This window comes from Typopeltis vanoorti, chromosome 5 (genome assembly GCF_054136105.1).
Source record: "Typopeltis vanoorti isolate ZY-2024b chromosome 5, IOZ_Tvanoo_1.0, whole genome shotgun sequence".
Lineage (NCBI taxonomy): Eukaryota > Metazoa > Arthropoda > Arachnida > Uropygi > Thelyphonidae > Typopeltis > Typopeltis vanoorti.
Window position 1 is genome coordinate 53,848,023 of NC_143553.1, and position 27,256 is coordinate 53,875,278.

At 35.1% G+C, this 27,256-nt stretch overlaps 1 long non-coding RNA gene across 1 annotated transcript in view; it reads left to right on the top strand.

Moving 5' to 3' along the window:
* LOC150106417 (uncharacterized) overlaps positions 1–20,386 on the top strand; it is a 55,165-nt gene extending 34,779 nt beyond the window's left edge. The window contains exon 3 of the long non-coding RNA XR_016548349.1: positions 20,133–20,386. This is a non-coding gene — a long non-coding RNA (uncharacterized LOC150106417). The remainder of the gene's footprint in view (positions 1–20,132) is intronic.
* The last annotated feature ends 6,870 nt before the right edge of the window (positions 20,387–27,256 follow it).

Genomic DNA, 27,256 nt, shown 5'->3' on the forward strand with positions numbered 1-27,256 from the left:
TTTTTTTTTTTTTCACTCTCACACCCACATCGTTCTTCAATAAAATTTCATACTATGAAATCCCAACATAGAGGTATCTCTTTAGGCAGTTGCAATGGGAATTCTGCTGCCAGGAAGTTGCAATACTTGTTCTTTGGTTGGAGAGATCTGGAGGTTCGAATCCCGAGTTTTAACACGAAGGACCTTTATATGAGTTTTTCAGTTAAAGGTGAGTTATTTTGTCTCATATGGAAGTATTGGGGCTTTCTCTTCTAAGGCAAAACCGGAAGAGCAAGCACGCACATGCAGTATACTTATCTCTTTTCTGATATTTCTTTTCAATCTACCTTTTCACCCTTCTTGATATGTCTTTACATTCTAATATTTGTTCTGATTTTAGTGATGTTTTATTTCCGATATATATTTATCGAAAAGAGTGCAAGAGTTAGTTTGTTCTATTTAATAATTTAAACCAGTTTTGTCTGTCAATTTTATCAAGGGCTCTTTTGTAATCAACGCGCTCAAGTTTCCCGTAAACGCTCGGAGCATGCACGTTGGAACAATACAGTGTAAGAACGCTTCTTTGACACATCTAATATTTGAAAAACACGTGGGTAAACAGTGATGTAAAAACACCAAATAAAATTACCAACATTGAGATAATCGATTAGTGATAGAATTAAAATATCTAATAAGCATTCGATTGAAATTGTTATTTTATTTTTTCGCTCGTGAAAATCAGAACCCGCAGGTGGGCCGCACAAAATCGCACCGCATGCGGCCCCGTATGCAGTGCTTTGGACAGCCCTGATCTACAATATTTTTTCGCTTCTCTCTTAATATATATGTATGTAGTCGACTAATCCTTTTTATCTCAGTCATTTTTATTTCATTTTTTTATAAATTGGAAAATAACTAATGCTCTGACATTCTAATATATATTCTGTTAAGTTTCTTTGTTTTTATATATATCTGCAAATAGGTCACTCATTTTTCTAAGACAACACTTTGTATTTTTTTCATTTTATTTTATTTTTTCATTCTCGTATTTTTTAGTTGTGACTTTCATATGTCTTTTCTAAGTTCTGTTACAAAATTAACTTAGATCAGATCAAAAGTGATTGGAAAAAATGATCATAAATGATTTCATTTTCACAACGAATGGTGACCCTAGTGTATAATTCTAGAATAATTCGAGATATAGTGAAAACAGTATGTACAGGGAATAGTTTAAATCACTGAATCCATGCAGAAGGTGACTATAATTATTCACTAAACTCTTTCAATATTTGTCCATATTTTGAAGAATCTGAGTTAACACGTTTCTTGACACATAATATACAAGTTTATAAAACGAAGCAGTATATAAGTTGGAAAGGTCTCTGTTGATTCTATGACTTTGACAGAAAATACTTCTAAAGGATGTCTTAAGGCTTTGATAGTACGTTACACATATACCGATATTTCCTTAAAGAAATTCTACTTTAAGCTGCATACTTTATAAAGAATTGCTAAAAAATGAAGCAACGACTTCTGTGCTTGTTAAGCACATAAGATATTGCAGTATGCATAGAATCTCGTTCTATGTTGAAAATCCAAGTTCGCACTGCAACTTCACACATACATGTGACTAATCGGGGCAATCAACCGAACACGTTCCTTACATCTGTCTTTCTAGTATGAACCAAACCGGGTAGTTTGCACGTGACTAGCATATTCTAGTAGTAAGAGGAGAGCGAGAGAGAAAAAAAAACGAAGTCATCATAGTCATTTTTTTCTTGATTCTACCTGAGCGGCTGTCATCTGAAGCCGACAATGAGATTGAAAAATTAGAGTTCTTGCCATTGGTCGTTTTAATGAGAACCTGCTGAGTGTCAGCCCTCCCTTAGAGACTCATATGCCCACCTACTTTCAAATTGGTGAGGGATGAAAGGGCTGAGAAAGAGGAGGAGTGAGAAACCACATGGAGAGGCCAATATATCAGTGACATAACACCAACGCACAAACACAACTGCCGAAAGACAAGACAACATGGGTCCGTCGTTTAGTGAACCTCTATCCGTTGAAAGACACACTTCTGACGGCCAGTTTCTGTGCGATGAATAGGCCTAATTCAGACACACGGAACTTTTTCCGTCCTTGGGAAAGAGACACTACTTATCAGACAACACAACAGCTCTGTACTCGTTCCAGAGAATGCGGTGATATCATCGTAGACAAAAAGTCGCCTACAAAAGAATCAAGAACTCATCAGAAAGAGAGTCGTTTTCCTACACGAGCACTAGAAACTGTTAATGATTCCTGTCGTTTTTCTGCTACTAACGGTAGTCAGACAGTTTGGTACTCTTCATTTCCTCAATTTCTGTCTGCAGAGTCGATGATGATATCATCCGGTTACATGCCTGATCATTATAATTATGGTATGACATTGCCGATTATACAGTCGCTTCCCACCATGCACGACCCTCTTTTAGAATCCTGGTTACAATCTCCTAAACATGCCATAGAGAGTGAGTCTTCGGCATCCTTGGATCAACTAAGTGCATTGACTCGATGGAAAACTTCAAAATCCCAACGTCCGAGAAGGTTTGTGTGCCCTCACTGTCAATCCTCATTCAGTAATAACGGCCAGCTACAGGGGCATCTTCGGATACATACAGGTATGTTAACTTTAATGTAAGTAAGAAACCGATATATCTAAAGATCAGAAAAGAAAATTAAAAATAAAACTTCAATACAGTTACATTAGTAGGAAGATCGAAACTCTTTCTTCAAATGTTCGTCTAAATTATTGGAATTCGCAACTTAATAGATGCAGTGCAACCTAAAATTAAATAAAAAATAAATAAAATAAAATAAAAACACAAATATCTTTTTATTTTTTACACGCAATATTATTTTTTAAGCGCTCTTATAGCTCAATCCATTTCGACGATGTCCCTTCGTGTCAGAAAGCCCTGTATTCAATCCCGTCTAGGTCGCAAAGAACGTTTTATTTTTTATTTTTTTAAGGCTTATCAAATGAAGGAGAGTTAGTTTGTCATGCAGAGGTTGAAGGTTCCCCCCGGAAAACTCGGGTTTTTTCATTCCATGATCAGGAGAACACACGCAATTTAGGACTAACCACCTTATTCTAGAACTATGTTCACGAAATCGAAGGATACTTGAAAGGTCATGAGCATTTAAGGGCCTGTTAGAACCACCGATGATGATGATTTTTTAAATTATTTATTCAAATTTTCAGTTTCTACTGTTCTATATTCAAAAAATCCAACTTTGAAATTTCGTAAATATCAACGAAGGAAGATGTTATTATGAAACAGCTTCAAAAATGCTTTGATTGACACTTCAATATAAGAAAGAATTAAATAGCCCATAGCCAAACAGGTCAACTGATGTATGCACTATCAAGATTTACAAAAGAAAAACAAAGTTTTGAGTTTTCGTTGGTATTTTGCTGTCTGGCTCTGGATGAGCGTCAACAGTTCGAAATGCCCCGTCTCATCAGTGGAACCCATGATTAAAGCACAAATAAAAGATAAGAAAACAGATTCTCAAAGATCGTGTCTTTTAAATAGCGCCATCCAAGGAGCTTTTGACAACAAAGAAGGTTTATTATTTTTTTTTATTTATTTATTTTTTTTACGGCAGTCTCACCTACAAAAGGTTGTAATGCTATGGTACATTAGTGCCCTAGATAGGCATAGGGTTCTGCACTGATCAGAGTGGCCAAACATTGGGCAAAGAAAACCATCTACAACCTAAAGACAATCACAATCATGCATGCCATGGGATTCCACAGCCTATTGGCTGGAAAAGAGAAACGCTGTCCATCTACTTGGATCCAGGCTGATGATTCAATATACTGTAGATACCTCAAACCTTTTTGGAATTTTCATAGTCCAGTCATTATGTGCTTATAATTTCTAAACAGTTTTCTCCCTTTCTCAATAAAGTATGTTTATTTTGTATCGTTTTGGAGAAATTTATTTTATTTTTTGTTTCTGTTTTCTATGCGAAAATAAGACAGACTCTAGAAAGAATTGCATCACTTTAACAGATTTAAAGTTTTTAAACGTTCAAGGTGCAAAAAATTAAATACATAGAAATTCGTAAGTTATTCCTAGTTGTGATTTTAAACAATTTATCGATGGAATTCGATTCTGCAAATATGCTTCGTATAGCCTGATTTAAAAAAATCATTGGTTTCCTACTTTTGAACAAACAATGTGTTAGTTTGGAGTATATTATTATTATTATTATTATTATTATTATTATTATTGTGTATGTGTGTGTAAATGCAGAGATGCGAAATAAAACACTACTCATCATCATCAGTGTTTTGGCATTTATGCAATCCTGTTGTATCCGTCTTCACTTTTGACAGAATACGATAATCAGTTCTTGTTTTCACAGTCAGCTCAATCCCATAGTCGGGATTAGCATGACTACGCCCTAAATGGTAGTCTCTTGTTCGTGAACAAAGACAACTAACAGAGATCCACAACACTACCATTTATGTCTTTAAAATATATAGTGGTTTCTTTGCAATTAAAGCACGAATTTATATCTTTTAGTGGTGGGGCTATCGTATTTGTCATTAATAACAAAAGAAAACATTTATGCATATCGGAAAGGTATACAATTTACGTGAACAAAAACATGGATGGTGTAATTAAAACAAAACAAAACACGAAGTTTATTCATCATGGAATTCCAGAAATGGCCATAATTCCTAATAAACCAATCACTACGACTCCATACATAAAAAAAATAATGATCTTACATTTACTAAGTTCCAAGTGCAGAAGAACGCAAAATTACACCAATGAATGGGTGTAATTTTGGTTTATACATAACTAGATAAATGCTGACTTTCTCTCCCACCCTCTCTTTTATCGAGAGAGAGAGAGAGAGAGAGAGAGAGAGAGAGAGAGAGAGAACTAAAGGTTCTATTAATAGTCGTTCAAAATTAGATTAAAAGTTCTAAAGGTGCAGAAATGTTTTCTGGCGAAGCTGAGCTATCTAGTCTTTTTTTTTTCTTGGAAATCCCTGTTTCTTCTCCCAAAAATGAATAAATCAGCCACTGAATACACTCATTTCGGTTGACATGATTCGCTTTTCTCTACATAATTTTCAATAATTCAAACCACACTAAAACTAAGGAAAGCATGTTGTATTTCTCATTCAACATATCATGCTTAAATACATTTTACTTATCGTATGTAGTACAATGCATATCTGAACTCATTTCAAACTATTAGTCTTTACTCATCTCCTTTAGTCGTTTGAGTTATGCATTTATTTTAAACTGTACAGATTTTCATTTAAAATTCTTTATGCTTTTTTTTCAATTAGAATTACAATTGCAAGGAAACTAATAATGAATGTCAATTGCGTGTTTTACCCAACCTGCTTATTGTTTTGCAGGAGTGAAAAAAAAAAAAAAAAAAAAAAAAAACTCGTGTTTCTGATTTTAAATATCCTATCGCCTCTATATGACAGGCTAACACTCACCTTCAGTTGAAAAAAAAAAGTCTTATTAATGTTTACATCTCCGCAGTATTCGAACCTGGGTCATTCCAACAAAAAATGGGTTCACTCCCTTCCATGAACGTGTATGCAATATACAGTATGTAAACAATAATCAAACTCTACAATGTAGTCTAAGATCAAAAGCTGATTAACCATTTTTTAGTGGTAACATAATAGAACTGTACGCGCATGAAATAATACAAATTTGACCAAATTTTCATTTTAGTTTTTTAAAAAAACTTCTATAGTAATAAGTTAATGATATGAAAATATTTTATTTACAGGTAGTATGTTTAAAATTATATTGTAGTGTTTTTCGAGAAGCTTTTCACAAAAACCGGTCATACAATTTTATTTTATTTATTTCTTTGCGACTCGTTTAGGCCAGAGGTTGGAGACCGCTGCCCCATAAGATTCGTTGAGATTCAGGGCAATCAAAAGGTTAGAAGCAGGATGGCTACAACTGATGTAATCAGATAATTATGTATATATATATATAAAACTATAAGTAGGACAAGGTTAATGTTGGATCATCATCTTTTTGGTACTATCGATATTCTTATTCTTTTGTTTCCGAGGTTATGGAAATTCATAAGGGATATGGATGTTGAAAATTTGCCATTATGATGGAGAGGGGGCGAGAGAGAGAGAGAGAAAGAGATGGGAATTCTAGTCCCAGTCTTAGAAATATCCTGCTCGAAGACTGTCAATTGCAATTTTTACATATCAATTGAGATGTAATGTAACAAGCAGATTAGCAGGGGATGTTTAGAGATGTCTCGTTGCGGACTCAGAGATACAAATAGGATGCGAACAGCATTGAAGTCTATTGCGAAAAATGGGAAAAGTGCTAATGATGCCACACTTCAATGAGGAAAGATTATTGATAAACAACAAGCCGGTGGTAGTGTTCTTTCGAGGACAGTTGCGAACGAGTGCTCCATAACAAATAAGTCATTTCAAAAATTCTGCACACTGTACTGTCAAGAAACCAAACAATAATTTAACAAAATACATTTACAGGCTTTTTTTTACATGTGTTTGATAAATCAGACCACTTTTCAGCAGATACCTTGTCAACAGGAGTGAAGAACCAAGTGGTTCTGTCAACTTAGTAAGCAAGTAGATAGAGAGATCTGGAAGATTCATTTAAGGACTATATGGAAAGGAGAAATTGTTTCTCAATCATACTTTTCTATAAGATCAGACTTGACGAAAGTATATCTCCTTGACATTTTCATGAAAAATGTCAATGCAGAACATTTCTGTAGTATGCTGCTGTCACAGTTAAGCCTGCAGGTATTCTATCTGTCGTTCTTGTCGTAAGCCATTATCATCATTAACGTAATCCTCGACTGCTGATCTCACCATTTTTAGACGAGAAGGAATAGTTGGATATTTCTGCCGTGACGACTGACTTTTCAGTTTCTCGTTTAAAATCTCATCCACATTTTTAACAAATTCAAAAATCGCTTTCAGTTTTTATAACAGTTCTTTAACTCTCTTGCCATCAGCTTGCTTGTCTTCTGTCAGTTGGTGTGAGATCCACTTGGCAGCAATATATTTCCTCCTCTTCTTCTTCAAAATTTCAGTAAGTATTCTGAAAAACAGATGTTTATGTTCGCTTCTTTTGAGATTTCATCACATGTTTTCAGCCAACCTTCTTACAGTAGGCTATTGACAATAACCACCAATGTGCCATTCATCGGTAGCTGTTGATGGTCTAGCACTTCTCGGTTAGTCTTTAATGCTTGTCCGATCTTCATGGAAGTGAACTTCTCGCCCTTCGATCCACTGCACCATCTCCACAAATTTTACGTAAAGCATGATGAACTTCATTGGGTTTTTCCGAGTAGAGTTTCTATTTTGATATAAACGCAGGTCACTGCTCGATTTCAAACCTAAGTAAGCTGATTCTTCTTCCACTGAAGTCTTATTTCTCGAAACAAGCATCAGAAAGAGAAAAGAAACACATAACATTGTTACTTGCCATGGTTTACAACAGAATGAAGATGGAAACTATTACATTATCCTCCCGCCGGGCACTCATTTATGGTGTGCAGTTGTTTTGAAAGACCGCATATTATTTTTTGGGTGGTGGGATCCATCCATCCAAGACGGGTTGAGTCTTCTAATTAGGGCTTTTTAGGCAATTAATGTAGCCATCTTGCCATTCCTCTGCTGTATCCCATAAGGGAAGTATTTTTTCCTGTAAATGTGTGTTCACTGGGCTGGTCTGCCTGTTTTGAGAAATGAAAAAACCCGAGTTTCCGGGAGAAAATCTCAGTAAACAGAGAAAACACCTGTTAAAGGTTCCTCATATCATAGATGGGATTCGTAAAAATGCAAAACATCGATATGCTTTGTATTTCTAAGTATTAAGCAACAGAAAAAAAAGCAATATATTAAGAGCCTTATTTCACTCCACTTTCTAAACAACTTGAATGAGGTCACATGACAGTGAAATCCAGAGCGTTTTTTTTTTTAAATTATTTTATTTAAGTAATCCCTCCCACCAGAAATTGTTCAATCTATAGCATATTAGTACCGTGGATGGAAAGAAAGGGGAGAAACCTGTTAGCATTGCATTTGAAGACTTGTAGATTGTACCGTTTAGAAAATTGTAAAAGGGAAGACTTTTCCAAAAGACAGAATAGAAGGAAGGAAGGAAAGAAGATGAAGAAAAATTGATTCAGTGTGTTTGGAGTTGAATTACTGTGGAGGAGTGTTGATTGCTACTTTACGTGTTTTAGCAGATTTAGAAAAGAATTGGGAAATTATCGATGCTAATTCTGATGAGCAGTGTCCATGGAAATATTTGTATTATATTCAAATAGCATGAACTTTTGTGGGGATTATGTGAAATGGTCAGGGATGACTCAATTGGCCTAACTGCTCTCTTTTATGCTGAGGAATGTGATTTTTATGGAGATCTTACGGAAGCTACTCCAAATGTGACAACAATAATCAATGGTCTAATGGATTCGTGATTTTTTTTAGAGTTAATATCCGTTCTGAGGTAAAGTACCGCCTTAAGGGCAAGAAAAAAACTAAATTTTTTGGATTCTGAAGAGGTGTTAATATGTTTATGCTAGGATAGAGAGAGAGAGAGAGATCTGAGTGTTCTGTTTATAAGAAAAGTTTTTTGGAGGGGGATAAAAATGAAATAGGATTGAGGTTTTCCTAGCATTGAATTAAGATTATCAGAATCCCGTTGAAGAATGGCTTAGATATCGGAATTTAGTATTGTAGAGGTTGATATTGACGTGATTTATGTAGTGCCAGGCTAGTCAAATGAGAAAGAGAAGTCCAGTTTGGTCTCATAAGAAAAAATGTGGATTGGATTTTCAGTCAACTGGAAGACAGTAGGTAATGTATGCAAAAAAACAGAACCATGTGGAACACCAGTATCCGTTGCAAAGTTTGGAGATAAAGACCCATCGAACATCACATAATGCGTATAACTTATTTACTTGACCTCTGTATCGAACTTAGAGATATTGAGCAACCATTTGAGATACTTTTTCCGTGATATTTGTCCAAATCTGGATAATACTAGCAAGAAGATCCTCTGTTTATCGACAATGGCGGAATCCATACTGGTAATCGTGTATTAGTTGAGAAGCTTCATGGTAACGAACACGTTGAACGTGAAATGTATTCTCCGTTACTTTAGAAAGAACTGAAGTGAGTGAAATTGGACGATAATTATATGACAAATATTTTTTGTTTTTCTTAGGAATAGGATACATGCGGCGTAAATATCAGCTACGGAGCAGAAACCTTCAGTGTGATGGGGGAAATGCTATCAGGACGAGCAGAGTGTTTAGTATCTTTTTTAGATAATATTTAACAATATTCTTTTGATCTCTTTCTAGAGAAAAATCAAAGGAGAGGAACTAATTGTTGTGAGCATTTGGAATGGTAAGAAGACGTATCAAAATCACTTCAAGAATTAGAGAAAAAGCTAAGAATTAAATATTTAGTTGATAAACTATGCAACTTTTTCAAGCCACTTCATGTTTCCAATAAGCATGACGATGAAAATAATTTATCACCTAAAGGCATTCATAAACATCTATGCCACAGAGTTACTGGAACGTAGAGCCATTCATAACTTAAAAATCTCAACAAATGATGAATTTAAATTATTTGATTTTTTTTTTTTTATTACATTTAGCTTTGAGCATCTTCGACGGATACGGAATCTATATATATATATATATATTTTTTTTTTTTTTTTCTAAACTTGTAGCCAAGTACGAAGACTGATATACAGTCGCACGTAGACCTGCATTAACCTGATTCCCTGCAGTTGAGAAACTCTGCTTTATAATAACGGTTCTTAGAATTATTCTCGGATGATGATGACTCTTTCTCAGACTTGATTTGCCTTTTTTATTCCTAGTTATAAAATGAAAAAGAAAAGAAACCTTACCTTTGTCTTTAAAGCTCCCTGAGCTAAAGGAATAGGACATTCTCCCCCAGTTTTCAACGGACAGAAGAGATGACATGCGGACAATAGCGGTGAAGATGAATCTTCAGACGTTGTTCGATCAGAGTGAGACCTACATTGAAAAGAAAATATTTTCTTTTATATTGAACATTCTCATTATTTAGCTGAAGTATCATGGCCATTAATTACATTCCCTGAACAGTACAGTATGCATGACACAGCTCAACAAAAGGAATTTGTTCCACATTGATTGAAATGAAATTAATATGATTTGAGAAGTGGTTATACGCTTGATTTCGTGTTAATGTCATGATACTATCGGTAGACTTTACAGATGATTTGATTCTAGTCATTGACTAGAGGAACTTTCTTTGCGTTTTTATCCTATTCCAGAATTACTAGATCTTTGAAATTCTAGAGTTTTCCATCCAGCAAACAAGCCAATCACCCAGAAGAACACACACACACTTTTACATATATACGATAATGGCCTCATCGCCTTGGTTGCCTCGGCCGTAAAGTCAAGCAAACCGCCACCATTTCAGAAGAAATGATTCATCATATTCATTAGAACCACTGTGTAGACAGGAACAATTATAAACATCCGCGGAGTGTAGAAGATCGCACTTTGTCGGAATACAGTCAAGAACGAAATTCTTTTCAAACAATATTTTTCATTTTATTTTATTTAATCTATTACTACTACTACTACTATTTGATGTCTTCATTACATGATCCGCGATGTACAACATCGTTCAGGCTGCATTATCCAATTGCCTACATAAAAATTTCTAACGCCATGACGAAAATCGAACTCAGGTGTTTTCTAATTGACATACCTCTGTTAAGAAAAACTCAACCAACATCCTTAATTGAAAGTTGTAGTTTGAGATATTTGAGTTTTAGTAAATCTTATGCTTTTCTAGAATTTGCACGAATTTATCTTGAATACTGTGAGAAAAGAGAGATACAACGCTAAAGCGCATTACAATGAGACGCTGTGCGTAAGCTGAGACTACCGATAATCAACTCTCATAAGTGGTATTGTTGAGAACTGTGCTCATTCCCCATGTAAAATAAATTGGTTTCCGGACTGGCAGGACGAATAATTAATAATTAACGTACCCTCTTTCCAACTAAATAAACGGTTGCGAGTTAGCATCGTGTGGATATCTGTGATGACTGCCTTTAAGTGCGAAGAATCTCCTTCAGTGTTGTCATATTATGTAAAAAATATACGCATATATTGATGATGAATTCTTAGAATCCATTTTAACGCTCTCAGTCTATTCCTATTGTGATAACAGAGGAGTATTCAGTTAACACACTGGAAATTCAGACACCGTAAACAGTAAAGATGTAAAGCTTGCCAGTATAAAAGTCAGTCAGCAATCTTTCCTGATTTGTGAGGGCAGTCCCTGAAACTAGACTCTTTTCTCACGTCTCGACCTATTTTTGCCTCCGATTTTATTTTATTTCGTCTTCCTGGTTATATTCGATATTACGCAAGCGTAGCGTAGAACGTACCTAATATTTAGCCTATATGGCAACATTGTTCGTTATATTCTAGTCCAGTGTTTGTTAATCTTTTTGAAAATGCAAAGCCCTGAATAAAGACATTTTTAGCAGAACCACTATAAAATTTTAATAAAAAAATTATCGGAAAGGAATTATGACAATGAACAGTTACATGCAGTATATCTTTTAATCAAGAAAACATATGATACACTGTATTACAAATAAAGTAGCATAAAGTTGTAGAAATAAGTGTTAATAAATATTGCTAAGTGGTTAGTGTATTTGTTCTCAAACCAATAGACTACGGGTTTGAATCCTGGACATGTCTTTTTGGTGGAAGCAGAATTTTAGCACTCTATGTAAGATTACTTCCATGCTTGTTTGAACTGTGAAGAAAGTTCCATGATTTGTCACTAGAGCAGGGTTTCCAGATTAAAAAAAAAAAATACAAATATATTAAATTAACAAAAATAGAAAAAATCCTTAGCCCACCCAAGGTACTAATGTATGATAGGATTATAACCTTTCATGGAAGTCAGGAAAAAAAAAAAATTCATCGATACAAAGGCTTTTTCAAAAATCTACACATATTAAACAAATAGGAAGTTAATATTCATTTACTTTTTCTATTACTTGGCTAATGGGATAGTTCTATTGTAGATAATCTTGCTCTGAAATCCACTTTTTTAAGTGGCTGGCTGCGTTCAAAAATCTCGTGATTCTATTTAAAATAACGAATATAATTATTTGTAATAATAAATTGATTGGCCTACAGCTATAGATAAAATAACAATTGATTTATACTACGGTTGCGGAAATTTTTTTTCTGTATTTAAAATATCATTGAATATACCTAGTATGAGCTGATGAAATCTTGAACTTCTTGAGTTTGAGATCCGCTAATGGATTATCTTCTCCAATACTTTTATTACTTTTTCTCTGAGTTGAAGATTTCCCATAATTCTTTTATTACGATTGATAAGTCATTATACACTTTATCTACATTTAGTAGAGGGTCTGTATCTGATTTCTCTACCCCCTATAAAATTCATTGCATATTTCAATTTTTTTTTATATCGTTCGCTTATATTTCGAGATTTAAATCTATCTGTTATTTTTTCTTTATTGTATTCTACCGCTCCGTGCTTATTTTTCAGTTCTGGAATCCTTTTTTATTTTATGTAATTTTTTTTTTTTTTTTTTTTTTTCTATTATGTTTTGCATCGTTCTTATATTTTCTGACTTTTTTTCTTACTTTTGTATATCTACAAATTCTATATTGTCTTATGATACTCCTGTATCTCTTTTTTCCTTAATTCTTTTTTTTTTCTTTTATCACATCAATTGTATGTATAGTAAGTTTTTCTCTAGATGTTCAGTTCGCTGGTAATAGTTTTTTTTTTTTTTAATACTAAATGACTTCTATTATTGTTGAAGCTATTTTCTGTTCTCTCAGATACGCCTGCTTCATTTATACTTCTTTCTTTCAACTTTCCTTCCATTATTTTCGCAAACCTTTCGTTATGGTTTACTATATCTTAATCTTCTATTGTAGATTTTTAATTACTACTTTCAATTTTTCTCTAGATATTTGTTTTTATCCTTGCTCTCACTGGACTATGATCACTATCATAGTTAAACTGGTTGAAAAGTTATCTACTATATCCATATTGTCACCATAATATAATCGACTTAAAAATGTCTATACACTAGTGGCCAAAATTGTGGGAACCTTTTGGAAAAAGTGTATTTCTGAGGTTTGATGGCTCATAACACCACTTTTTTTTTTGGAGTAATACCCATAAAATTATATATCAATGGAAAGATAATTTAATCAAGAATGTAATGCAATAACTTTTATGAAGGATTTTTTATTAGAGTAGCAGTTATAAAGAAGAAAAGTGAAACGCATAGAAAAAATGAGATATACAAAAATTCTGACAATGTGAGTTAATACTTAGTTGGGTAACCTTTAGCGTTAATTACGGCCTTACAACGCCTTCCCATGGAGTGAACCAAATTTTTTAGTTCTGCAGCTGTTATAATGTGAAACCAAGATTGAATTATTGCTTCTATTAATTGAGTTTTATTGGTGGGTTGCTTCTGACTAACAAGTTTCTTTAGTCGGCTCCATAGATTTTCGATTGGGTTAAGGTCTGGGCTATTCCCAGGCCATTCCAGCAGTGGAATATGATTATCTTGAAACCACTTTTTGCACACAGCAGCAACATGACATGGAGCTCAATCCTGTTGAAATATAAATGCTTCATTATCTTGGAAAAGATCACGTGCGGAAGGCTTCAGTTTGGTCTCAAGTATTTCATTTATGTATTTTTGGGCATTTATATTCCCATTAATCACGCAAATTCTGCCCACACCCTTTTGATGTCATACAATCCCAGATCATAACATTAAGTGGGTGTTTCACGGTAGGTGTAATGCAATCAGGATGCAAATCTTCTCCGATTCTTCTCCTTACGTATTTTATGCCATCACTACCAAACAGGGAGATGTTGATCTCATCACTCCAAATAACACTGTCCCATTGTTTCGCTGTCCAGTCAACATAGGTTTCAGCCCAGTTTAATCTTTTCAATCTTTGTTTGAGAGATAAAAATGGCTTTTTTCGTAGAATTCTAGCATTTAGACCAAATTCCTGCAGTCTGCGCCGAACAGTCCTTGCACTCAACTTCACATTGTATTGTGCCATTTCATCTTGTATACACCCAGATGATTTTCTTCTGTCATGTAGGCACAGTCTTTCAATTCTTCTATCATCACTTGCTGTTGTGCACCTTTTCCTGCCTTTACCAGTCTGGTTTTGTAGTGACTGAGTCTCTTTATACCTCTTCAAAAATTTAGAAATGCCACCTTTGGTTAAGTTTCCACCAATTTTTCTTCTACTTTCTTCATAACTATAGCCTTGTTCACTTAATAGTATTATTTTACATCGCTTTCTGGATGGCCGGTCAACTCTTTGTGCCATTTCTTTAATTTTATTACATTTTACAAGCTCACTAAATGAAAGAACACACACACAAAAAAAAAACCAACCAACTTGATAACAATCACATCACACTGACAAATGTCCTTCTCTCAGCTCCAACACATGACATCAATAGCTGAATCCTGCTGTGACCTTATTGGCTCATTGCCAAAACAAGATGACACCTGATTGGCTCTCGAAACACTCATGCTCATTGGCTACATTCAAATGAAGGAAAGCTAATTCATATCAACCTAAGCAAGTTGTGCTTCTTTTTTCTGGTTATTTGGCTATTACTTTTTATAGAATACAGATAATTGAACACACTTTGTTGCATTACATTCTTTATTAAATTATATTTCCACTGATATATACTTTTATGGCATTTCACAAAAAAAAAGTGGTGTTATGAGCCATCAAACCTCAAAAATACTTTTCCAAAAGGTTTCCACAATTTTGGCCACTAGTGTATATAGTAATTGCCACTGTTATCAAGTATTACCAACAGACATTCGTTGGCACTGTGCAAATTCAGTAAGTCGTCCATTATAATTTCCAATGACATATCTTGAGAGTGTTACAGAGAGAAAGAGAGAGAGATCTTCATAGAAAACAGTTTTTTCATTTGAATGCCTGGATGTGAGTGCATATATTTGCATTACACTCAAATCAAACTGCTTATTGATTTTCAATCTAAGAGTGGTAATTCTCTGAGAGACTGGTTTAAATTGAAGGATGTTATTTTTCCATCTTTTATAAACCATAATTGCAACTCCTTCTTCGCCATAATCGTTTCCAGTTGTACATAAAAAGTGCTTCTTTTGTTATTTTTTCTCCTATTTTCTATTTTCAGAATCTCTAATCCCACTTTATTTTCCCACAGCCTCAAACATTTTTTTTTTTCAATGTTCTGATGTTGTAAGTATGTAGAGATGTTCAATTTCCTTATCATGATGTGGTTCACAGATAGATAATTCAGAAAGGGCCTCCCGTCAAGGTTTGAGTCAATTTCATTATTAGTCTGAGAAGTAGTACTCCATTTGAGGTAATGTAAACCATGCGTGCTATATCTTGTTATTTATAAAGCCTTGGTTACTGCGCCTTTGAAATACCGTTATTCTAATTAGCAGTGCGCACTTTCTCTCTTGTAACCTTTCTTGCTTCTACTATTGCGTACTATGTTTATCTACCTTTCGCACTACGAGTCTTATGCCTATGGATACTAGAAAATTTATTTTTATTGAGACTGCACCCACTAATATCTTTTAATTGAAAAGATATAACTCAGTAATACGGCCGGATGATTTCTCTCTCTCTCTCTTTCTCTAACACAAATACCTTCAGTAAAACTTTACACAAACAGTCGTGGTCTATTTGTACTTAATTATACGCTTCGCCTATCTCACTTGGTTTCCCGCTCACAAGTCCGATAATTTTTTTAGGAACCGTGCATTGTAAAATAAACAATCAGGCGACAATCTATTGACATATAATTAAAACACATTTATTTACATTTTAAAATAAAGTACATTAAATAAGCGATAGGGAGGTTACTCTTCTTTACCTATCCTTTTGGTATAAAGAAACAAACTTTCTCTTTTCAATATTAAATGACTAAACAATATACAGTATATAATTACTCTGTTACTTCTCTGCTTAAAAAAATCGAATTGCCGAGACTAAATTACTCATAAAGACATTAGCTAGCTATGGCAAGTTGTCTTACAATTTATATTCCAGTTAACAATTCAGAGGACTCTCATAGATATTTCTTATTTCTATATCTTATAAGTCCATCTATGACATAACTCCTAGATTACAAAAAGAATGTACATTTAAGGTTGGAACACGCTTACGGAGGCTTTTTTGTCACGACATCTTCCAAAGGTCCTGCATCAAAGTCACTATGGTTCTTCTTTCATCTCAGGCCTTGCTTCAGGGGGGCATTTCGTCGGAGTATTAGCGGTTCTTGGACTGCAATCTTCCCGCTACTCAAAAGCTCAGGCAAGAAGTTTCAGCATACAGGCTTGAAGATCGTTCTGAGGCTTTTGGCTTCGGTTGACTTCCCAATTTTTTTTCCTCTGGCATGGGTTTGCGGTAAAGTCTGTTTCTCTGGGTCAGTATACTTCTGATTCTCCGTCGACTGCCTCTGGCTCTTTTCTGGCAACAGCGCTTTGCCTCCTCCTGCTTTGGCAGCTGGATCTCACCTCCCCTCTCTGTCAGCAACTGGACCTCGCCTCCTCTCGACTGCCTCTGGTTCTCTGCCGAAAACTGCCCACGATGTTCGGCTCAGTCCTCTTTTATTTTTCCCTTCTCGGGATCTGGCACCAAGGGTTGTAAACCCCGAAGAAATCGGCAGTTCTCCTTGATCCTTTTGTTAAGGCGGCCCGTTCTTTTTTCTCCTCCGTGTGCTCTTTTTTTCTTTGTCTTGTGGCAGCGGAAACTTCTCCGAAACTAGCGGACCTCTTTGAAGGTGTTCATGCGCAGAGCTTACAAACAACTTTCTCACACACTTAATCATAAACAACTTTCTTGTGCTCCTATCTATAGCTATTATACAAAGTTCCGATGGCAAAGCATTGTGACATTCTAGAAACTTTAGTTAAAATGGTAAATACAATCAATTCCCATAGGGTTAATTACATTAATATTTAACATAAAATACATAGAGACAAACAAGGTTATTTTTATAACAGTTCTTATGAGACTTGACCTCTGTAAAAATCGATGTAAAGCGCTTTGGTATTTTTAAGCTACATCAAGTTTTACAGTAACATGATCCTTTTGGTGTTAGCTGCTACGGCTTTCAATTCTTGTCCGCTCCATCTCTTTATGCGCGCACGCGCTTGTGTGTGTGTAGGGGATGTATTTGGTCAATGCTAACCAGGCGTCTTGGGATTCAGCCTATTAGGTAAGGCAAATACCTAGGAAAGAAGGCAGACTGCCACTGCATGAGACAAAAATGTAGCAAAAGAGGAAAAATATTCATTCCATAGCCTTGGAATTCTGTAACTGAATGGGGGGGGGGGGAGTTAGAAAGATAAAAAATAAAGAAAGATTAGGAACAAGTCTACAGATAATATAACAGATGTATATTACATGAAGTAAAGTATGGTCCACTCTATGTATCTCGGGTTCGAAGCTCCCGTACTAAGAGAGTCTCATTAGCGAGAGTGTCTGTAAGTAGACAAACACTCTTTTAATCTACACGATGAATAGTAATTTTTGGTATGTGCAACAGTAATTCAGATCGGCACTGCATGTCTTTAGGTTACCTAATGGCTTGCAGTGCCGATCCGAGTAAACTTAGATGAATGGCGGAATCATATTAAAAATGAAGATATTAGAAATGAACTTGACACTATTATCATTCAGGAATGTGTAAGATGTATGGCGACTTAAATAGAATGGATGAGGAAAAGTTAGTAAAACAGGTGTTTGATGCAAAAGATGGCAGGAAAGACCCAGAGGAAGATCCACATCTAAGTGGATTGATTCAGTTAGAAGCGCCTTAAAAGCACGAAATGTTAGATATGACAATATTGGAGTGCTCACAAGTGATAGATTAATTTGGAGGAAAATTGTTGAAAGGAGATTAATAATAATATAAACTTAATCATGTAGTGCTGCCATAGTAACCTAAACATCCCTTGAGGTATCAGGAAATTGATGATAATGACGTTCATTACGACATTCAGTTAACAATAGTAATAGACTGCAGTACAATGTATAAAATGTAATTCGACATTTTTGATAGTCAGAAGTGAAAGAATTTTTAATGACAAATCACCTTCAAATACAGAAACATAAGAATATTCCGCTGCTAAATATCAGCTGGTAAGTATTAGGAACTGTTATTGTAGGCTTCAGTCGTCAAAAGCAGAATATGCTTGACCATTCACGAGGGTACTTAAGCCCATCATGCCATTCGTCACAGCCACAGTTTTCTCAATATGGGTTGCACAACATGTCTGCAGAAGAAATTTACGTTCAGAAGTTTCTTCCTGCACGAGTACAAAGTGCGAATTAATCTTCACAAACGTTTTCATCCTCAATCCCTTGAAGAATAAAACGATGATTCTCAAATCTATTGGCTTTGTTACGGTGTCTTGCAATGTATTGATGTACGTTAAAACAACGTACAGCTGTACGTTTATATAAGCCTTATTTCTTTGCATCGAATTTAATACCAACACTAGCCTAATGTTCGAGGCCTAGAATACGGGATTTATTATCCCTTTAACTTAATGAGATTTTAGTTTAAAAGAAGATATCGCTGTAATGTATCAACATGTTTTATCATACAGCTTTATTCTGTTTTAAGACTTAGAATAAAAAAGGATTATTTATGAGATTTGCTTCCTAATCTGGTTCCTCTCCCTTGAAAGAAAATTACGACAGAGCAAATGACTGATTATAATAAGTGTCAAGTTTTAAATATCAGCGAGACGAGGATTTTGATGAATTTACTTGTTTGAGAATCTGTTTATCGGAGAGAGAGAGAGAGAAAGAGAGAGAATGGTGTTTAATTCTACAGCATTCGTTAACAAATTGTGTGAAGTATTTCCTCCTTTAAAGAGAGCTGTACAGCCTGTGGAAATGGCGTATGCAACTCGATAAACTTTGGTTTATCAAAGAAAGACCGTTTTTAAGTTCTATTCTAGTCGTTGACTATAGGAACTTTTTATACGCCTTTCCACGGCTGATTCAAGAGTTAGTCGATCTCTAGAATGGCAAGTATAGTTTTTATTTTAATCCTTGAAATTCAGTTTTCAATCTCGCAGCTTAAGAAAATCGATCGTAGAACTCATACTATTTCGGACAAGAATATATAGTTTCAGAGTTATGGACCACGAGATGGCAACGGTTGTCTGTCACTCTCCTCCCGGGATACTTATTAAAAATCACTAATGGTTTTGGCCAGCTACCTGTGATTGTTGTGGAGTTGGCTACCAACCAATATTCAAAAGTTAGGGCTAAATGTCCTCATCTACATCCTTTGGAAAATGAAAGCCGTTAGTGTATTTTATTTTTTTAGTAGTGTTCCTTCTTTTGAAAGAAAACTATCTGTGGCATGCCAACATGAAGAAGGTTGTTGGTATTGTAATGTGCTTACATGAAAGTAATAATTTATTTAAAGAATATTCTGTCATATGAATTACATCTGGACCAAAGAGAAATCTAAAGATGGACACATTACGAGCTGTTTATAGCAGTTAAATTGCTTATAGAGGCATTCATGAGAAATTTCAATTGGAAAAACAACGAAACACTGCACTCTTCGATTGGAAAAGAACCGAGTTCGATTCTCGTCGTGACGAGAGGAATCTTTATGGGATTTTTAAATTGAAGATGAGTTAGCCGATCGCACACGGAGGTAGAAGTTTTTTTTATTTATCTTTTCTCCAGGAAACTCGTGTTTTTCATTCCGCATACTGGCAAGTCGGCCATGAGAACACATGTAATTTACAGCAAATACTATCGGTGGTGGTGGGTGATAGATGGCATTGTGTATACTGATGGTAGTAAGTAGTAGTGTAACATGTCCTCCCATAAATATTTAACTATTTGTTAATTAACGCATCTAGTTAAGTTTTTAAACATTTAACATAGCCGAATTCTAAATCTTGATATATATTTTTTTATTTCTTTATCCAGGAGAAAGGCCATTTATATGCCCCTATCCTACCTGTGGTAAAACATTTACCAGAAATGAAGAGCTGACTCGACATAAGCGAATTCATTCAGGCTTACGACCATTTGCGTGTTCACTTTGTGGTAAAGCATTTGGACGTAAAGATCATCTAAAGAAGCACAGCAGAACGCACCAGAGGACATCGTTAACGACATACTCAGTCACGTGTCATGATGCTCTTTTTAGATTTCCAATTTCTTTCAGATCCACTGTGTAATTGTGCTGATATAAAAATAAAATGAACCGGAGAAATTTAAATTGCATTACTCCACCATTAAATAGTTTTATTTCACGAGGATATAGAACGGTAATAATAGAATAACAGAAGCGAAGTAAATCTTCCCAAAACTATAGACTTCGGGGAAGTTTACTTAATTACATAATTATAAAAGCGTTTGTAAAGATGTCTTCATAATTATATTTATAATTATGACTTACTAAATTGATAAGACTTGCTATTATAGAATGTCAGAAACTTTTTTGGTAGTGTGCCAAGGAAAGCACTTAAAAACTATACGTACATCTAACAACAAACAAGGCAAGGTATAGTGTATGCAAGTAATTCATTGACAAACCAAGCGATGGATAAAGAACAGATTCTGATTTTAAAACTAGGCAGCAATATCAATGATATTTTAATAACCGCTAATGAACAAAACGAAAATATTGCACGTAGGAAGTACCTGCAATTTTTTTCCAATAAAACAGGTCCTGTAATTATAACAACTGTCATAGGTAATAATTGAATCTGATGTTAAACGCAGCCAACAAAAATATTTAAGATATCAGTAAAAGTATAGAGAAATTGCATCGTGGCTTTGTTCAGAGCATGATGGACACTAGATGAAAAAATATTTTTACATAACTGGATTTTAACAAAGCATGATACTCGTATATCCAAATGCTTTTTCACAATGTTATTTAAAATTGGAGAAATAGGCATTAAGTACAAAGCACTGAAGTCGTTGACGGATTGGTTGAGAGAGAGTACATTTGGATTCCTGTAACTAGTGAGGATTCCGTTGGGCTTACTGTCGCTCTTCATTTTTATTAATAATATCGATAACGAAGTTAAAAATGCTTGATTTTTAATTTTAAGATGGAATAAACTGGGAATTGTAGTTAACAAGGAATAGTACATTGTTCTTCGAATAGTTTTAAAAAGCATGCTGTGCAGTGTTGTTGAAAGAAAAGCAGTTAAGATTCAACACCTTAAAATATAAAGCTTTTAATTGAAAAAAAAATTGAGGGATAGACCATTAACTAGGTAAGAATAAACGCATAGCAATGGAAGATAAAACTAATTGGAAACAACAGTGCTGTTCGATATGAAATTTTCTAAACATTGACGCAAGCCATTAGAAATTCAAATTTGTTACTTTTATTAATGTTCAGGAACTTTGCTAATAGACACAAACAAGTAATTATTTCCCTTATAAAACAATTAAGATCACATTTAGGGTACTGTACTAAAGTTTGGAGTCCTTTTATTTTAAGAAAATCCGAGACTCCAAACTTGAGAAATGATACAAGGACTATGTTCGATTTCGTAGGTTACAGACCTCATGATGAAAGGAATTAAAAGGGATTTCACAGGAATTGCGAGAATTAGATAATATAGTTTAAAACGAATGAAGATTCTACTTAAGAAAGAAAAAATTACCAAAAAGTAGTGAATGACGAGTTAATTTCCAACGTTATGGAAAGTACTACAGCAACAGATACTTGGAACAATTTAAGGTCGCTTTAGACATGTATTTGAAAGACATCACTTTAATAGAAATATCCTTCGTGGTTTGTGCTCAGGTATGATACTTTGTGTGTGTGTGTGTGTGTGTGTGTGTGTGTGTGTGTGTGTGTGTGTGATTGGTCATATGAGACTACAACGTATTTTGTTCTTGAAAAATTTGTAGTCATTCATCGATCTTAAATAAGCCTTATTTCTTTGCATCGAATTTAATACCAACACTAGCCTAATATTCGAGGCCTAGAAAACACTGTAATGACAGTTTAGAATTATTGTGTTTTAATAGTGGTCCCACTAATGTTTTGTCAAATTGTACTAATCGACCTGTATAGTAGGCTGCTAAACATTTGGATGCACAGGCAAAAACTATCATTTTCCTTAGGTGTAGTTTATATTGTTGTTTTGAGAAAATGAGGAAGCTTATTCCACTCACTGAACAGAAATAGAGGAAGTTTTAAGTTAGACTCTTTGACGAGATGAGGATAGTTTCTACTCACGTTTTAGTAGGCTTACAGGAAAGTAAAATGATTATAGATTACAGTTCAACAAAACAATGATTATGAAAATATGTATGAAAGAGTCACAGAGCACAAACTGAGCATGACCACAATCTGAAGTTTGGTTAACTGGTAAGATATAAATTTTAATTTATCTGCTTGCTCTCTGCTGAACACAGTCTAGGATTTTTAATCAGGGAACTAGAACACCTCTCTTAACAAGAGAGCAATATTCCATAGCTTTCAGTTCCAGGATGTGGGAAAGATAAGTAACTATATGAAAAAGTATCATGTAGTATGCTCATGACTCTTGAAGCTTTTATTATTGCAAAAAAAAAGAAAAAAGAAAAAAAAAGAGAAATCTCTCGTGCGAGGATATAAATATTATCAAACTGTAAGATAAAAAAATCCGCTAATACCTTTTATTTCCTAATAGGAGTAGGCAAGCCCTTTAGCCATAACTAACTTTCAAAGACTAGTGGGCACCCAAACTCTGTCCTTGGCTATGACAGCTATATGGCTCAAGACAATTAATGTTTTAAACAGGAATCTGAGGAGGAGAACATGGCAGACAATCACCCCAATCTCATGTACCCTAACACTATATAGTATCATCAGGAATAATGTATTTTCCGATCATTTTTCTTGAATTTTGTGATTAAAAATCAGGTTCCAGGAGAAAAACCATATTTGCTCGTGCAAAAGTCATCGAATTCGTTGATGGTCAAAGAAAGACATGTCTGTAGTCAGTGACTAGAATCAAACTTTTAACGGTCTTTCTTCTAGTGCCCTAGGCTATAGATGCAAAAGTTATTCCCACTGGGCTATTTCCAAGCTGATCAAGAGGAGTTTTTTTTATGGCATTTTATTATATTTAATTAATTAAATAAAATAATTTAATCACCATATACATACCATTCTTCCTTTCAATTCCTATATCCATGCTTAAAATCTTCCATTAGAATTACCGGCATTCTATTTTCCTAAATGTTCATTTTTTCTCTGCTCTCAGTTCTATAACAAATAACAATATTCGATTAGATAATTTGTTTATCTCAAGCTAAGTCCAGAAGATGATGCAATATTGTTCTTCGCTTGGACAAAAATTGATAGCTATACCATATGATACAATCTTGATATATATATATATATATATATATATATATTTAATACTGAACTTTAATTATTATGGCCTTTGTAACTCATTAAACGAAAGCAATGCCCAGGAGCGACAAGTTTTGAGGACGGCAAAATTGCATTCCACCCATAAAACACCTTTTAAAAAAAAAAAAAAAAAAAAAATTACGCATTTTCTTAAATTTAAATATCATTATTAGTGTCTATGGGTTCAATACCCGTTGGATTCCGATGCCACCATCTTTTGCCATTTTCCTTTTTTGTCCATTGCCAGAACTAAATTCCTGGGCAAACTCTTTCCGCACTACTCCTGTTTACCTTTTACCACATGTAGTCCCTATATATATACGGATTACATGTGGTAAAAGGTAAACATGTCCATTTCCAACTTAGAATATTTTCTTATATGCTTGTTTTAATGTTTTTTTTTTTAACCATATATAACTCTTCTAAATTTCACCATCAATCTTGAACTTTCTGACATAGTTTCCTTAAATCTTGATTTTCTTTAGCCCAACTTCCCAACAGAAAAATCTGCCTCATAGATTTTAATATTCAAAATTTACACTGGACTTTGATTTTCAACTGCACTGATCCAGCAGGTCGACAGCCAAGATAGTTACAATTATTACTATTATAATTATTGCGCGGGTACCTCCATGGAGCTCTAAGGCTCATCATGGGAGATCCAAACTATCAACACAATATCTATCATACCTCCTTGCAATCATTAACAGACAAAGCACTCACAACTGAACTCAAGCAACCCATTCCATTCATTGACCTTTTTCCAAGTGAAAAATCTAGTCCTCACGCCCTCGCTAACCACACTATTACCCATCTTCCAGAGATGACCTCTTGTTCTTCTCCCTTTAGCCAAATGCTGAAATATTTCCCCTGCACCAGTCCTATAAACCCTTTAAGTAATTTAAATGTTTCTATCATATCCTTCCTCTTTTTCGCCTATCAAACACCTTTTGCAATCCGCAAACTTTCAATCTATCGTCATAGGGAGCATTCCACAGACCATTCACTAACTTGATCATTCTTCTCTGTGCCCTCTCCACTACTTTCTCATCCATAAGAAACGCAGGTGACCAGACCTGAGAACAGTAATCAAGATATGATCATATCAAAGGCTCTATAAAGAGGAATGACAACTCCCTTATTTCTGCTTGTTAGTGTGTTCTTCAAATAACCAAGTATTCCCTGTGAGCTACACTGTCTACTTTAACAATATGCTCACTAAACTTCAACTCTATGTCTACTACTACTACACCCAAATCCCTGGCTTTCAAAATTTCCTGGAGTACAGTTCCCTCAATGTGGTACACAACTTGTAATTTTTGTATCCCAAAATGCATAACTTTGCATTTTTCCAAAGTAAATTGTCATTCATTATGTTTTGCCAATACTGTCGACCCATTAATATCATTCTGTAAGCTCTCTGCATCACCTCGACTACTCTTGCCCAACTCTGCATCATCAGCAAACAACTGAATATCTCCCTTCAAATTATTTCCTACATAATTTATGTATAAATAAAACAGTGATTCAAGCACAGAGCCTTGTGGTAAACCACTAGCCACCTGCCTTCTCCTGGATTCTGCTCCTCCATATACTACTTTTTGATATCTGTCCATCAGCAACCCTTTCATCCACATCACCAGGTTCGCATCCATACTCATTTGTTGCAGTTTGCGTAATAGAGTGCCATGTGGTATCCTGTCAAACTCCTTTGCAAAATCCAGTAGTTTCATCGTGTAGCCATTCCTTTTATCCAACTTAGCTGCCACCTCGAGAGCCTTCCTAGCTCAGTCGGTATAGACAAAGCCCTTTGGTCGGAAAGACCCGGATTCTATTTCCGTCAGTGATATAAGAAACCTTTATCTGGTCTCTTTCGACTAAAGTGAGATAGCCGGTCTCACACGGAGGTAAGGGTTTTTTTCACCCGGAAACTCGAGTTTTTTCGTCCCCCAGAACAGGCAAACCGGTCCCGTGATCACACATGGATTACAGTCAGGAAAACCTAAGACACAGCCATAGGTCTGATTCGTCAGCTTTGCCGGTCCGAGCTCGGATAAAATTGGGGGGGACTGAGATGGCGCTGTACTTCCCTGTAAAAAGGGCCTCACGGCCGTTGTATCATCAAAAGCTAAATAAATAGCTGTCACATCGTATTATAAAAAGTTCGTAGATTACTAAGGCATGACCAATCTTTCACAAAGCCATGCAGCCCATCATAGAGTATCATATTCTAATCCACCCATTCCTGAAATCTCTTTTTGACCAACCTTTACCATCACTCCTGAAATACTGATTAGACTATAATTTGTTATCACGGATCATCCTTCATGCAAAGGAATTATTTTGCCCACCTTACAGTCTATTAGAACTTTGCCAGAGCTGAAACTTAAACGGTCTATTCAAAGGCATCGCCAGTTCCCCTACGCATTCTCTTAAAATGAGAGCCAATATCCCATCAAATCTCACCTCTGTATTTGCATTCCGATTCTGCAGTATCCTAAGTATCTCCAATTCTTCAACCTGTTTTCACATTGGTCCCCATCACCTCTGCCATAACAATATCGTCACTTGGTTGACATACCATCTCAAAATAGTCATTCGATAGGTCAGTAGCGCATTCAGGATTGAATCTCCGAGTTGAGTAGACGATTTGAGAATACACACTACGCATTGCATACGACCTATGACTGAGCATCTGCAATGATCGCTAATTCATAAGTAGTATAGAAGAAATAGTAGACACGACACAACATAAATTTTTTGTTTTTAAATTTTTTATATTAAAAAATGAATTTTAATTAGGAAAAGAATTTTGGAAAATTTTCTAGTGTTTTTTTTTTTTTTTTTCCTTTTTTCTTTGGGGATGGGCAGGTCCCCCCCCCTCTGGGTGTCCACTGCGGTTGGTCAACAATTTTGTCTGACTCTGTTATCTCTCTTATCATCTGCACTTATTAAAGTTATCTTTCCTCCTACTTGCCACATAAAGAAAAACTCATTGGGATTTTCTTTCGCCTGTGCGGCTAATTTCTTCTCATAATCTGATTTTGCTTTCGTTACCATGCTAGTCACCTTACTTGACTGGTCCTTGTAGTGTTCATGAATTAGCTGGTCACCTTTCTCTTCATATACCCTCCACAACACCTTCTTCCCCCCCCCCTTTTTTTTTTTTTGCAACTCATTCTTAACTATACTACTCAAATAGCTTCTGCCCGATTTATCCCCATGACGTTGGCTATACAGTGTGATATTGTTTCCTCCAGATATCTCTTGACTGTCTCCATACACTGTGAACATCATTCTCTTGACTGTCTCCATACACTGTGAACATCATTCTCTTGCAGATCTTTATGCCGTGATACTGCTTCAAGCTGTTCTAATGACTGACGTTTTCTCACACATTATTTGCATATTTACCAGAATATTGTAAACTCTCTTGAATTTCATCACCTCTTTTTGACCAACATAGTGCAAATGCCAATCCCAAAGGCCTACAAGAGTGGCGAGGGGTGGGTGGGTGGAAAATTCTGATAAACACCCTAGAACAAAAATAAACACCTGTCATTTGAAAAATTCAAATCACAAATTAATCCTTCCATTATTATATATATATAATTGCAAAATATGATAACATTGTGATTTCCATGCATTATTTCATTTGGAATGTTTCTAATCCACAGCT